The following is a 13,944-nucleotide window of genomic DNA, read 5'->3' as shown; positions in this document are numbered from 1 at the left end:
CTGCTGTGCCACACAGTGTCATTAGCTGACTTTCAGTATTGACACAAAAAGTGAAGAACCATTTACCAATTATCAGAAGGTTTCCCCTCTGAGTGCTCATGCGAGAAGCACGCCAGGTGATGCTGAGATGATTCACCACTTGCCACTACCTGACTCATGCATCCCACTGAGTGGGTGAAGCTGAGAACTTCTTTGTCTTCTGATATGCTGATTTGCTATGACAAAAAAATCACCTTCTGGCATCCAGAGTTTTCACAAATTTGTGTGAGGAAAGGAGGGGGCAGAAAGTCTGAGGAGCAAGGCCCGGCAGGGACGGCCAGGGGCGTAAAGACAGAGACCTGGAGGTGAATCTGCACTTGCTTGCCGTTTGCCCTTGAGGCTCAGAGCCTCTCTTGCACACGTGAGGTGGCACTGAGAAGCCTGGTACAGAAATGAGTCTGAGAACACCTGATGTGGATGTTCTGACAGCCTCACACAACAGAGGCCAAGTTCATTCTCAGTAAAAGGAGGTTGCATGGTTTCTGCTTCGGCTTCTGCTGGATGTGAAGGATGTGAAAGAGAGGATAAGGGAGCTGGGGTTGTTTAGCCTGGAGGAGGCTCAGGGGAGACCTTCTTGCTCTCTACAACTCCCTGAAGGGAGGTTGTAGCCAGGTGGGGGTTGGTCTCTTCTCCAGGGACCCAGTACCAGAACAAGAGGACACAGTCTCAAGCTGCACCAGGGGAGGTTTAGGCTGGAGGTGAGGAGAAAGTTCTTCCCAGCAAGAGGGATTGGCCATTGGGGTGTGCTGCCCAGGGAGGTGGTGGAGTCACCATCCCTGAAGATGTTCAAAAAGGGATTGGACATGGCACTTGAAGCCATGGCTTAGTTAGTCAGGAGGTGTTGGGTGACAGGTTGGACTTGATGATCTTTGAGGTCTTTTCCAACCTTGATTCTATGACTTTTTGGAATGAAGTGTGTGGGTCCAGGAGACACAAAAGTGATGTAGAGACACAAAAGTGATGTAGAGACACAAGGCAATAGCCCAGTGACAGAGGCAGGGCAGTAGGTAGGATCAAAACGTGCCTGGACTGCTCAGGTTCTTGCCCTGCACCAGTAGATATATATTAGAGTGAAGGAGGAGCGAGCTGAATACCCTCGTGGAGCCCCAGAGCTGCAGGAGGGTGCAACAGGCAGGGAGGGGAGACCAGCAGGTTAAGTCAGTGCTAGAAATAACTGAGGAGTAGCAGGTTTCACTGTGTGGGCTGTCCTCCTGCTCACTTCTGGGCTGATGTTACACAACCTGTCACCTGTCAAAAACCCCTGTCTGGAGCAGGAAAGGCTCTTCCTGTAAGCGTTAGCAACATTGCTCCACGAATTCCATCAGCAGAAATGTGCTGCAGAGAATCCACAGCTGGGGAACTTCTGCCTAAGCTCAGTCTGCACTGGCTGAAACTGGGGTAAACCAGAAGCTGCAGTGGGCAGCAGCAGCAATAGGTGCTAGCACTCTGCACTGCAGTGCCTGGCTGGGAGGGGAAGCAAGCTTTGCCATGGAAATGTGGCCACTTTCTGTTTCCTTGTTGGGCTGTTGTTTCTAGGCTCTGGGGAGCAGGGGGGTGGGTTGGTTGGTTGGTTGGGGGGTTGGTTGGTTGGTTGGTTGGTTGGGGGGTTGGTTGGTTGGTGGGGTTGGTTTGTTTGTTTCTGGTTGATTTTGGGGTGGGGTGTTTGCATTTTGGTTTGCTTTTGTTGTTTGTTGGGAGTTTTTATTGAGGGGGTGGAGAAGGTGGTGGTGATAGGATGTAATGAAATAAGGGCAACAAAGCTGGGGAGGGGTCTGGAGCACAGCCCTGTGAGGAGAGGCTGAGGGAGCTGGGGTTGCTTAGCCTGGAGAAGAGGAGGCTCAGGGGAGACCTTCTTGCTCTCTACAACTCCCTGAAGGGAGGTTGTAGCCAGGTGGGAGTTGGTCTCTTCTCCCAGGCAGCCAGCACCAGAACAAGAGGACACAGCCTCAAGCTGTGGCAGGGGAGGATTAGGCTGGATGTTAGGAAGAGGTTCTTCCCAGACAGAGAGATTGGCCATTGGGATGTGCTGCCCAGGGAGGTGGTGGAGTCACCATCCCTGGAGGTGTTTAGGAAGAGCCTGGATGGGGCACTTGGTGCCATGGTTTAGCTGATCAGATGGTGCTGGGTGGGAGGTTGGACTGGATGATCTCCAAGGAGTTTTCCAACCTGGTAAAACAAAAGAAATAAGTATGTCTAATCTATGTCATATTTAGCCACCACAGTTCATGGCTCCACAGAGGGTCCCACAGCCACAGGATGTGGCCTCTGTCCACTAAACTAAGCCTTTTGCCACTGAGGGTCTACTTCTTCCTCTAAACACCGAGAGAGCAATAGGATGTGTAGATCTGTTGGTGCCTGTTTGTGACTCTGTTGATGGTTTCTGAGTGGTGATAATTTGGAACATTATTGCTTTTCTCCATGCATTGGCTTGTAATCCAACAGCTAAAGATATTCCTTCTCACCCTTGTGCAGGGAAGGGCTGCTGCCACAAATGATGCTGGCCCATGGAAGAGTCCTGGGCTTGCTTTCCTGCCTCGCAGAGCATTTCACATGCAGGCTACCCTTTATCACTTTTATGGGAGGCCAGGTGTGTGGGGAGAGGGAATAGCTGGCTCTGAGTGATTGATGTGTTAGAGAATATGACACATTTCCAGGCACAGACATCTCTGGCTTTCAGTGTGACTAATGAGTACTAGAGGCAGTACAACCAGCAACGATGACCAAGTGCTGCAGGTTGGAAGCAAGGAGTTTGAAACCTCACTTTGGGTTTTTCCTTTCTTTCTCCCTTCCTTCTGGAAACACAGGGTAGCTGGTTGGGGGGATACTGCATGCATACAGTCAGGAGTTGATTAATGTTAATTTTAGAGCAAACAGAGCCAGGCCAGGCCGATGTGCCACGCAGCTGAGAGTGCGCTTTCAGTGCGGGACATGGCAGCTGTGGATCTACAGCCCCCAAATGTTATTGGTGAGTAATGATTAGCTGTCTTCATACAGCCAACTTGCTCCAGCAGTGGCTGCCTATCCTCAAAGGCAGCAGTTGGTGCTGACTCTCAGAGCAGGAAGGTTGATCTAAGAGCACCTGCACACCTGGGTGAGCCTGCTTTCCTCACCGGGAGCAGCTGGAGAGCTTCTCCGGGACAGAGAACTGGAACTGTGCAAAAGCAGCAAGGCTGTTTCACAATAACCTGCACACAACTGTGATCACATCTTTGTGCCAGGGACAGCCTCTCAAATTAAGCTTCATCAGAGATGTATGGGCTTTGCTCTGGCAAAGTCTCCACTAGTCCTTTTCATGCTTTGCTTACATCCATGGCTTTGAGGGGTATCATCTTACAAACAGAGTACCACTTGGATGGACTGCTGCAGTCATCTGGTGTGACTTCCACAGCCTAGAGCATGGCATAGTATCACAGTATCAGTCAGGGCTGGAAGGGACCACAAGGATCATCCAGTTCCAAACCCCCTGCCATGGGCAGGGACACCCCACACTACATCAGCCTGGCCAGAGCCTCAGCCAGCCTGGCCTTAAACACCTCCAGGGACAGGGCCCCAACCACCTCCCTGCACAACCCAGTCCAGGGCTTCACCACTCTCCTGGGGAAGAACTTCCTCCTCCCCTCCAGCCTCAATCTCCCCACCTCCAGCTTCATTCCATTCCCCCTAGTCCTATCACTGCCTGAGATCCTGAGCAGTCCCTCCCCAGCCTTCCTGTAGCCCCCTTCAGATCCTGGAAGGCCACAATGAGGTCACCTGGGAGCCTTCTCTTCTCCAGACTGAACAGCCCCAACTCCTTCAGTCTGTCCTCACAGGAGAGGTGCTCATCATGTCATCATTCTAATGTGTGCTGCACCACCTTCAGACTTTTCTGTTGAGCTAGATCACATCTCCTAGGTTCTTCAGATGAGGGAGAGCCCACCATGCCCTTCATTATGATCCTTCCAAGCCTTTGTTTCTCCTCAAGGTAGTATGTACAATGAATCATAGAATCAACAAGGTTGGCAAAGACCTCAGAGATCATCAGATCCAACCTGTCAACCAAGACCTCCTGACTACTAAGCCATGGCACCAAGTGCCACATCCAATCTCCTCTTGAACACCTCCAGGGATGGTGCAGACTCCTTTTGCTAGAACTGAATGAATGGGAGGGAAGTGTAGTCCCTTGGGAGAGACATCTTCTGCTACTTAAGAAACATCTAAGCTAGGGCAGCTTTTCTACAGCCCTCCTGCAGTGAGGAGAGATGATTCATTCAGAAGACTCATCCAACCCATTTTAGATCTTTCTCTTGGAAGATGACTTGTTCTCTGGAGATATCTCTCTGCCTCCATGCATTTCATTTGGACTGGGTGCCTGCATTCCTGGTGGCTATACTTAGGTGAGATGACTCTCACCACCACTGTTATCCAGAGCATCAGCTCTTGAGTCTTCCTTTCTCTACTTTCATAATTCTTTTTGAGGTTTCTCTACCAAAACTGAAGAGTTTTTCATTGTCTCCCTGACACCAGAGCAAACAGATGGTGCTTCCCTCCTCTTCATAACCTTCTCCATCTTACACAACCAAGGGTCAAAGCAGATCCCTCAGACACCACGTCACGCTAGAGCTTGTGTTCAGTTAAACACTTCAGGATTCCATGGGCTCCTGCTCCAGTCATTACTCTCACAAAACATGGAGGTGTTATTTATTCTCCATTTGCACTGAGGCTGCAGCAGGCAAAACCAAAAGAGCCTGGGTTTGGGGGCTTCTGGGGTGTGAAAGAGGGAGAAGGAAGGAAACAGACTGTGATCTTATAATAAAACCAATACCATTTCCCCTGCTGTGCAAAACCCAGCACACATTTTATCAGCTCTTCTTCTGGTGCAAAGCATGCCACACTTGACCAAGGCTTCAATGTGCTGTAGAAACACATCTGATGTAAGGGTTCCTAGCATTCCTGGAACCAGGGAATATGGGAGTAACAGAAGGTTTCCTGCTCCCACTTTCAGAGATTAAATGAGTAGCCTGGGTACTTGAACCAGCCTCGGAATGGAATGGAATGGAATGGAATGGAATGGAATGGAATGGAATGGAATGGAATGGAATGGAATGGAATTAACCAGGTTGGAAAAGATCTCAGAGATCATCAAGTCCAACCTATCACCCAGCACCATCTGATCAACTAAGCCATGGCACCAAGTGCCTCAGCCAGGTTCTTCCTAAACACCTCCAATGATGGTGACTCCACCACCTCCCTGGGCAGCACACTCCAATGGCCAAGTTCACACACAGCAGTGCTCTTCCACATGCTCCCTCTTCTGTTGAGCAAAACTTGGGATGGTTTTGCCTCACTTGCAGCCAAGTGCAAAACAACCAGTCCAAGGTGGCAGAGGCATGAGTGCCCAAGCAGATGCAGCAGGAGAAAAGGGAAGTCACGTAACAGAGTAGAGGTTGGGTTAATGAAGAGAAGGCTTGTAGAGATTCACTGCAAAATACTGGCTCTGGGCAAAGGCAGTATCATGGAGTCACAGAATGATCTGGGCTGGAAGGGACCTCCAAAGGTGGGGGTTGGTCTCTTCTCCCAGGCAACCAGCACCAGAACAAGAGGACACAGTCTCAAGCTGTGCCAGGGAAGGTTCAGGCTGGATGTTAGGAAGTTCTTCCCAGCAAGAGAGATTGGCCATTGGGATGTGCTGCCCAGGGAGGTGGTGGAGTCACCATCCCTGGAGGTGTTTAAGAAGAGACTTGATGGGGTGCTTGGTGCCATGGTTTAGTTGATTAGGTGGTGTTGGGTGATAGGTTGGACTCAATGATCTCAAAGGTCTTTTCCAACTTGGTCAATTCAATTCTATTCTATCCTATCCTATCCTATCCTATCCTATCCTATCCTATCCTATCCTATCCTATCCTATCCTATCCTATCCTATCCTATCCTATCCTATCGAAGGAGACTCCACACACTCTCTGGGCTGCCTGTTCCAGTACTCTGTCACCCTCTCTGTAAAGAAGTTTCTCCTCCTGTTGAGGTGAAATCTTCTATGTTCAAGCTTGAACCTGTGGTTCCTTATTAAACTCACCACTGAAAAGGGCTTGGCCCCCTCCACTCGACACCCACCCCCCAAATATTGATAGCCACTGATCAGATCCCCTCTCAGTATTGTCTCCACAAGACTAAACAGCTCCAGGGCTCTCAGTCTCTCTCTATAGGGGAGATGCTCTTTAGGGTAGCTTGACTGCCTGTATGAAAGCTGTGAAGCTGGCACATGGATTTGCAACTCCAACCCAGCATTGTCTATAGCTTAATCACTTAGAGACAAAGAACATTCCCCCTGGCCTGTCACTGTAGCCTCTTCATAAGTGTTGTATTACAGATTGATGGTTCCAGGTGTTGAGTCCTAATCACCAGAGTGACAGAAGAGCAAAAACCCTGTAGCATTTATTGCCAGTATCTGAACTGGGCAGATGGATTTAGGGCAGTCAGAGCTGCTGGTCTTAAGGAACTCTCTTTCCTTTGTCCCTCACAGGAAGGAATTTGCACATTTGCAGCTGGTCAGCTCACCATCAGTCTTGCAGCCCTCCAGAATACAGAATTAACCAGGTTGGAAATGACCTTTGAGAGCATCAAGCCCAACCTAAACAACAGTGCAGTCCAACATAGGAACAGTCCACAGATGCTTATGATGTCAGGGGAACTGATGGAGAAAGGAAACCAGTGGAGCTGGAAAGGGAACAGCAAGCTTCTGCCTACCAGAAGTCTTCATGGTGAGGCTGGAAAGGGAATGGCAAGCTTCTGCCTACCAGAAGTCTTCATGGTGAGGCTGGAAAGGGAATGGCAAGCTTCTGCCTACCAGAAGTCTTCATGGTGAGGCTGGAAAGGGAATGGCAAGCTTCTGCCTACCAGAAGTCTTCATGGTGAGGCTGGAAAGGGAACAGCAAGCTTCTGCCTACCAGAAGTCTTCATGGTGAGGCTGGAAAGGGAATGGCAAGCTTCTGCCTACCAGAAGTCTTCATGGTGAGGCTGGAAAGGGAACAGCAAGCTTCTGCCTACCAGAAGTCTTCATGGTGAGGCTGGAAAGGGAATGGCAAGCTTCTGCCTACCAGAAGTCTTCATGGTGAGGCCTTTGCCTCGAGTGGAGGTCCTGCCATCTGACCCTTCTGAGCCATGAAGTGAGCTTTAGCCAATGTGTACTTTTGCTCCTGATTTTCACTTGTTTTTAGCTGCTGGCCCCAGGAGAGCAGAGCCAGTGGTTTAGGTTGGAACACTGGGCTCTTTCTTCCACATCTGGTTTTGCTGCTGTCAGATGTCAGCCCTTGCAGCTGAAGTCACCTGGTTAATCACTGCTGGCTGGCTCCCATCTCTCCTGGGCTGGTTGGGGTGCAGGGTGTACAGCAGAGTAATCGCTTGGTTCAAATGCCTGTGCTGGGTCTGGCAGGAGCCATGCAGGCAAGAGCTGCTCCTGCTCAAGGTCCATTGCTGTGTTTGGTTTTTCAGTGACTTGTTTCCCCTGGGTGAGCGCTCTGAAGTGCTGTGCCCATGTCCTGTGGTTTGGTTTCATGCTGTTGGTGCAGGCCAGGCCACTGAGGTTTAAGGATCAACATCTGCAGCCTGACTCAAAGGTGCTGGCTGGGCTAGAGAGTATCAGCTTTGGTTTTTCAAATGGATGATGACTGAGACTTGGATGAAAACCTTCTGTCTTTCACCCCTATCACACTTTTGACCCTCCACCCAGGGAAGAGACCTACAGGGATGTTTGCACCCCCTAGGCTGAAGGAATGTCTTACATGACCGAGATTTGGTCAAGAGAAGTGAGGATTCAGCTGACTGAAGGGCTGGGGCAGTTTCCAATTATGAACTCATTCTGCCCAGATAAAATCATATTGCAAAACCACTTGCAGCTGCCTCCTGAGGCTGGTCACTCTTGGGCTGTGTCTGCAAATAGCCTTTTCCTCGGGTTACTCAGCCCTAATTAGCAAATTCCTGTTAAAAATGGACATATGCAATGCTAGCACCACTGACGTTTGTGTCCAGGCCTGAAGTCCCAAGACATTTGCTGAGGCTTTTCCTGAAGTCCTGTCACTCACTCAGGACTGCTCCCTGCCCTCCCCAGCTCCCCTGGGGAGCCTGGCATGGATTCTCACTTCCAGCCTTGCTGTCTGGGTAAGCCACCCACAGCTAGGGGAGGCTGAGTGGGTTGCATTGCAGCTCTGTAGCTCCTGGGTGTGCAACATGGAAATACTGGGGGGGGTTTATGGTACAGTTGCTTCATTTTTCCTGCAGCTGCTGCTCCTTCAAGTCAAGCCCCAGGCAAGTGATTGGAATCCTCTCCTCAGCCTGTGTGTAAAAATGCCAACTCCAAAGGGCACCTAGGACCTTCTGCTGGCTGCAGCTAGTGGTCAGTAAGTGTATGGGACCTGGGTGTCAGGCTCACACAGTGCTCCTTGTGCTGAAATGCTCTGGCTGATGGCACTTCATCTACTTTCTTATCTTAGAACATCCTTCAGAGAAGGTAACAGTGGAAGATTGAAAGTGCCTGGAGCAGTCTGCAGCACAGGGAGTCTGATTTTCCTTGGCTTCACATACAAAGTAAAAATCTGGCTTTAACCACAATTTCTGTGAGCTGTCCTCTGTGGAGGGGATGTTAACCCCAACAGCTCCTTCCCCTACACCCAGGCAAGGAGAGCAGAGTCCAGCACCCTTACAGAGTGCCACACTGGGCTTTCCCTCCTGTCCTGTGACCCTGTGCAAACAGCACATCTGGCTGAGGGATGCCTTGATCTGCCATCCAGCCTGGGGGGCAAGACCACCCACAGCAAGAGCCTGGGAAAGCATCCAGGGCAGCTACTCCTGGCCTGTATAAAAACTATGTGGAGGGCCTTGCAACTCTTCTGCTGCAAGAGTGTCTGCCACCCAGAACAACCCCTGCTGTGTTAACATCTTCTTTACCTCCTCCTTCCTGCAATCTCTTGCATCCACCACCTTCTCAGTGTTTCACAGTGAGCTAAGAGGAAGAGGAAGTGCAGAAGTGGAGGTGTAGAGAGAGGAAGGGTATAGGAATGGAGAAAAGAGGAACCTGGAAAGTTAGATTAGTTACCTGAGACTACAGATCACTAGAGGGGAAGAGAAGAGGAGAGAAGAGGAGAGGAGAGGAGAGAAGAGGAGAGAAGAGAAGAGAAGAGAAGAGAAGAGAAGAGAAGAGAAGAGAAGAGAAGAGAAGAGAAGAGAAGAGAAGAGAAGAGAAGAGAAGAGAAGAGAAGAGAAGAGAAGAGAAGAGAAGAGAAGAGAAGAGAAGAGAAGAGAAGAGAAGAGAAGAGAAGAGAAGAGAAGAGAAGAGACGAGACGAGACGAGACGAGACGAGACGAGACCAGGTTGGAAGAGACCTTCAAGATCATCAAGTCCAACCTATCATCCAACACTACCTAATCAACTAAACCATGCAACCAAGCACCCCATCAAGTCTCCTCCTGAACACCTCCAGTGATGGTGATAGAGCAGAGTTTTTCCTGGTACTTGGTTTCTGAGCTTAGAGGAGCCCAGCTTGGCTGGCATGCTCACCAGCAGCAGCCTTGGGCACTGGCCATGTCCCAGGCAACTTCCTCCCCATATGTCAGCCCATCATGCCATGTACCCAGGGAAAAGCAGCCTGAGCACTCTGACAGAAATGGCTGCATAGATATTCAGAGGATCAGCCTGTCACTGAGGTGGGTTTTGCCTTGCCCTGACCTAGGGGAAGCCTAGAGTGTATGTGGTGTCAGAGTTGGTCGTTGTGTGGCTCACTGGGAGAAACAGCTTGTTGTGAGACAAAACCTGTCTCATGGTGATGGATACCACATACTGTCCTCTACTGACTATGAAGAAAGCTTTCTCTGGTTCAGCTCTGGAGGTGGTGAGGTGAGTTCTACCTTGTTATGCTACTGACTCCCCCTGCAAGTGTTTCTGCAGTGTTCTGCCTGCCTAGGCTGCGCTCCGGAAGGAAACTCTCTCCCTAATGAACAAACCCCAAGCTCCAGGTCAGTGTCCTGGCTTTGGCTGGGCTAAGGTTCATTTTCTTCCCAAGAAGCTGGGAAGGGCCACACCCAGCACCTCCAGCTGAAGCAGTGCATGGGGTGTTCAGTACCATATAACATCATGCCTGCTGTACAGGAGCAGGGGCTGGCACAGGCAAGCCCAGCAAGCGTCTGGCAGATCATTTTAGTCTGGCAGATACAGCCACAGTTGGCAGCCTCCAGTGACCTGTTCCTCTTTGGTATCACTCTGGTTATAGTTGTTATTATTATTATTGTTATTATTCCTCTTGTTCCTTCATTCTTTACATTGTTCTATCAAACAGCCTGTGGTGTTTTGCATTTTGCTCCCAATTTTCCTTCCTTGCCTGCTGGGGGGCTGGGGGCTGATGGGGTAGTTGTGTGAGCAGCTGCGTGGATGACAGCGAGAGACAAGTGCCCATTTACCTCCAGGAGCTGAACACTTAGCTTGAATGCCCAACTGACATCTGGCACTGCTTTAACAGCTCACTCTCCTTTTCCCAGAATCTGATACTGGCTCCTTGTAATCAGCCCTAGCTGCTCAAAGGAGATGCTTTAGAAAGATCGTCACAGTTGTGGACCAAAGGTATGTTTCTGGGCTGTGAAAAGTGCCAAGGGCTACAACACAGAAGCGCTCACAGAGCCTGCAGCTGTACAGGGACTTTATACAGCTGAGAGATGGCAGCCAACTGGCAATATAAATAGCTCTCTAACTCTAAGCCTACCTAATGAGTGTACAAATTAATTAACTCCTGGAGCAAGGGGGAATCATGCTGGGGAGTGCTGCTAGGTGTAGGGAATGGCGACTCGTAGCTGCCTCATTAGGCAGAGCAGATGTCAGTGGTCTCTGGAGTGCCAACAGAGATTAACCAAGAAGCAGCTCATGTCCTTCTCACTCACTTCTGCAACCTGAATGAGACTTCATGCACATGAAGAGAGTTTGGTGTGGATGGAGCTTGGCTGGTTCCTGGGTACAAGCTAGCAGAGACAGAAGACAGAGCTGAACCCTACAAGGCAGAGAAATTCTGCTGATAAAGACACTGAGAGACAAGAAAGCAGAGGAGAAAACTTGTAGGCCATCCAGAAAGAGGTCAAAAGCCACATACTTTAGTATCAGGCTGTCTCAAATCACTGATCACCCACTTGTGAAAACTCAGGGGAGAAAAAGAAGTCAGGAAAATCAAGAACTGTTTTAGGACAGACCATTGCACCTGGCAAGGAGGTAGTGAACTGTGTCGGCAGCTTGGGCAAGGGAAGAGGAAAACAGATGCTCAAGAGGGCATCTTCGGGACGGTACACCATCCAGACAGCAAGGGTTATGTAGCTAAAAGGATAAGGTTTCAGAGGAGGGAAATGTTTCTGCTAGGCATCAGCACAGCAGCTAAAGACCTGGCCAGCAAGGATGTGAGAGGGAAGAGGCTGCAAAGAGGAAGCCCGCGTGTGGTCGCTTGAGCACAAGGCTTGCGCTGGGATTTTGGAAGCTATGTGCACTGCAGATGGAGCAAACGGCAAGCTGCTATGGACACACAGACCAAACCCATCTGAAAGCATCTAGCTGGCAGATTCTCTCATTTAGACTACTCTTGAATAGCTGTACATCCAAGCCTCCCTTCCCTCCAGCCTGTCAAGTCCACAATATCCACTTAGGCATCTGCATACAATTGTTCTTGTGTTTGTTGAGCTGAAGCCAGGCTAAGCAGCCTTGCTTCTGAGAAAAGTTACTCACAGTCCTGCTCTCAGGCTGCTGACTTGGGTGGTTTGGAGCTAGAGGAAGCAGGACTCGTCTGTGTTGTATCTGAAGCGTTTGTGGAGGCGTCTTGGCTGACACTGAGAGGGTTTGTGCATGAAGAGGGCATCACCTGGGCATGCCCCCTGGCTGCGTGTGCAAGTGCGTGTCTCTGTGGCCACAGGCACGTGGGACACGAGCTGCCTATGTAATTCTTCCCAGAACTGCCCTGCTCATCTGCTCTGTGCAGACAGGGCTGCACAGAGGCCTTTTATTGTGCCTCACAAATATGTGCCCTTGTTGTCTTATCCCCACTGCTTCAGTTTCCAAGAACAGGAGGGATAACAAGCCTTCTATTCTCTCGCTCTCTTCTCTTCCCCCCCCCGCCCCCCTTCTTGGATCTCTTGAGGGTTTTTTCCCTCTTTCAGTTTCCCAAAGAATCTAAAGCATTTTTTGTGGGTCTCCTGCAATGATACCATGTCTAAAGCAGAGTGCTTAGCACACCAGATATGATATTACACACAGGGGCAGCATTTGCTCTAACGATCAGCTTCATCTGAAATACCTCCAACGTGGCCAAGCTGAGGAGCATGCCTGTGCTGCCTGCTCCCCAACACCTTGCTCCCCAACACCTTGATCAACAAAGATTTCATTGCTCTTCCAAAGCTTCTGGGTTTTATTCTTTTGCATACAGTCAATACTGTTGTCTGGGAACTACAAATGAGACCTGAGAACTATGCTTGAAAAATATGATGGAATGGAATGGAATGGAATGGAATGGAATGGAATGGAATGGAATGGAATGGAATGGAATGGAAGAGCATAGCATAGCATAGCATAGCATAGCATAGCATAGCATAGCATAGCATAGCATAGAATTAACCAGGTTGGAAGAGACCTTTGACATCACCAAGTCCAACCTACCATCCAACACCATCTAATCAACTAAACCATGATCACATTGGAGCATTCCATTAAGTAAGTAGTCTTCACTGTTGTATGTCACTTCTCCTCTCTTAATTAAGAGATGTTAATTGAAACATATGGGTCCTTCCCCCCCTTCCTCCCCCCCCCCCCCAAAGTGGCAAGAAGTGTGGGAAATGCAGTGGATGGCCACATGGCACCCAGGAGAAACAGAAAGGTTGCTGATGGTACTGGTGCATAAGGCAAAAGAAAGACAAGGGCCAGTCTTGCCTAATAGTGAATGGCAGAACCAGGGGTAAGCAGAGGGAGGGCAGCCTGCCTCCTAGGAAGTTTGTTTGCTTAAGGAGGAACATGATGAGGTGGTGCACCCCAAAAGCTGTTCTTGATCAGGTGGGAAGTGCTGTTCCTCTGCCAGATTGGTGCAGTGCCTTTGGGGTCCATGAACTTCTATTTCTGGTGTCTGCTCCTGCCTCAGCCCTGCGGTGAGCCCTGTTCTGGTAACGGCAGGCACTGCCAGGCTCTGATCTCTAAACAGACCCTGATTCCCTGGGAGAGAGCAGTGAAGTAAGGGACAGCTGAGAGTAAGTTTTCTTTCAGGACACTGTGCAATATATTTGGACCCCTGCAAAAACATGCAACACAGCTCAAAGCCTGGATGTGTTATTCCAGTTTCCCCCTCTCAACAGCGACTCACAAACTGCTGCAGAAGGCATGTCTGACGACTCAGAGGAGTTTTCTTGAACAGAAGGAAATTCAATCCAGCTTTTGTGTGCCCCAAGGTGGTGCCTCAACAACAGTAGCAGCTCACTGGTTAGGCCACACCTCAAGGTCCAGTTCTGGGCCCCTCAGGTTAGGAAGGAGGTTGACTTGCTGGAACGAGTCCAGAGAAGGACAATGAAGTTGGTGAGGGGTTTGGAACACAGCCCTGTGAGGAGAGGCTGAGGGAGCTGGGGTTGCTTAGCCTGGGGAAGAGGAGACTCAGGGGAGAACTTATTGCTCTCTACAACTACCTGAAGGGAGGTTGTAAACAGGCAGAGGGTTGGTCTCTTCTCCCAGGCAGCCAGCACCAGAACAAGAGGACACAGTCTCAGGCTGCACCAGGGGAGGCTCAGGCTGGAGGTCAGGAGGAAGTTCTACACAGAGAGAGTGATTGCCCATTGGGATGGGCTGCCTGGGGAGGTGGTGGAGTCACCATCACTGGAGGTGTTCAGGAGGAGACTTGATGGGGTGCTTGGTGCCATGGGTTAGTTGATTAGGTG

The 13,944-nt window shown here is 50.0% G+C and overlaps 1 long non-coding RNA gene across 1 annotated transcript; it reads left to right on the top strand.

The window, feature by feature from the left end:
• The first annotated feature begins 1,361 nt into the window (after positions 1 to 1,361).
• LOC137459691 (uncharacterized) lies at positions 1,362 to 8,602 on the top strand. Its single transcript, XR_010992459.1, has 3 exons — positions 1,362 to 1,437; positions 8,290 to 8,404; positions 8,502 to 8,602. It is a non-coding gene; the product is annotated as an uncharacterized lncRNA (long non-coding RNA).
• Positions 8,603 to 13,944: the final 5,342 nt, after the last annotated feature.

This window comes from Melanerpes formicivorus, unplaced genomic scaffold (assembly GCF_026170545.1).
Source record: "Melanerpes formicivorus ecotype bairdi unplaced genomic scaffold, bMelFor1.0.p_v2 SCAF_392, whole genome shotgun sequence".
NCBI lineage: Eukaryota > Metazoa > Chordata > Aves > Piciformes > Picidae > Melanerpes > Melanerpes formicivorus.
The sequence above is the reverse complement of the archived record's forward strand: the minus strand, read 5'-3'. Positions and strand labels throughout refer to the sequence as shown.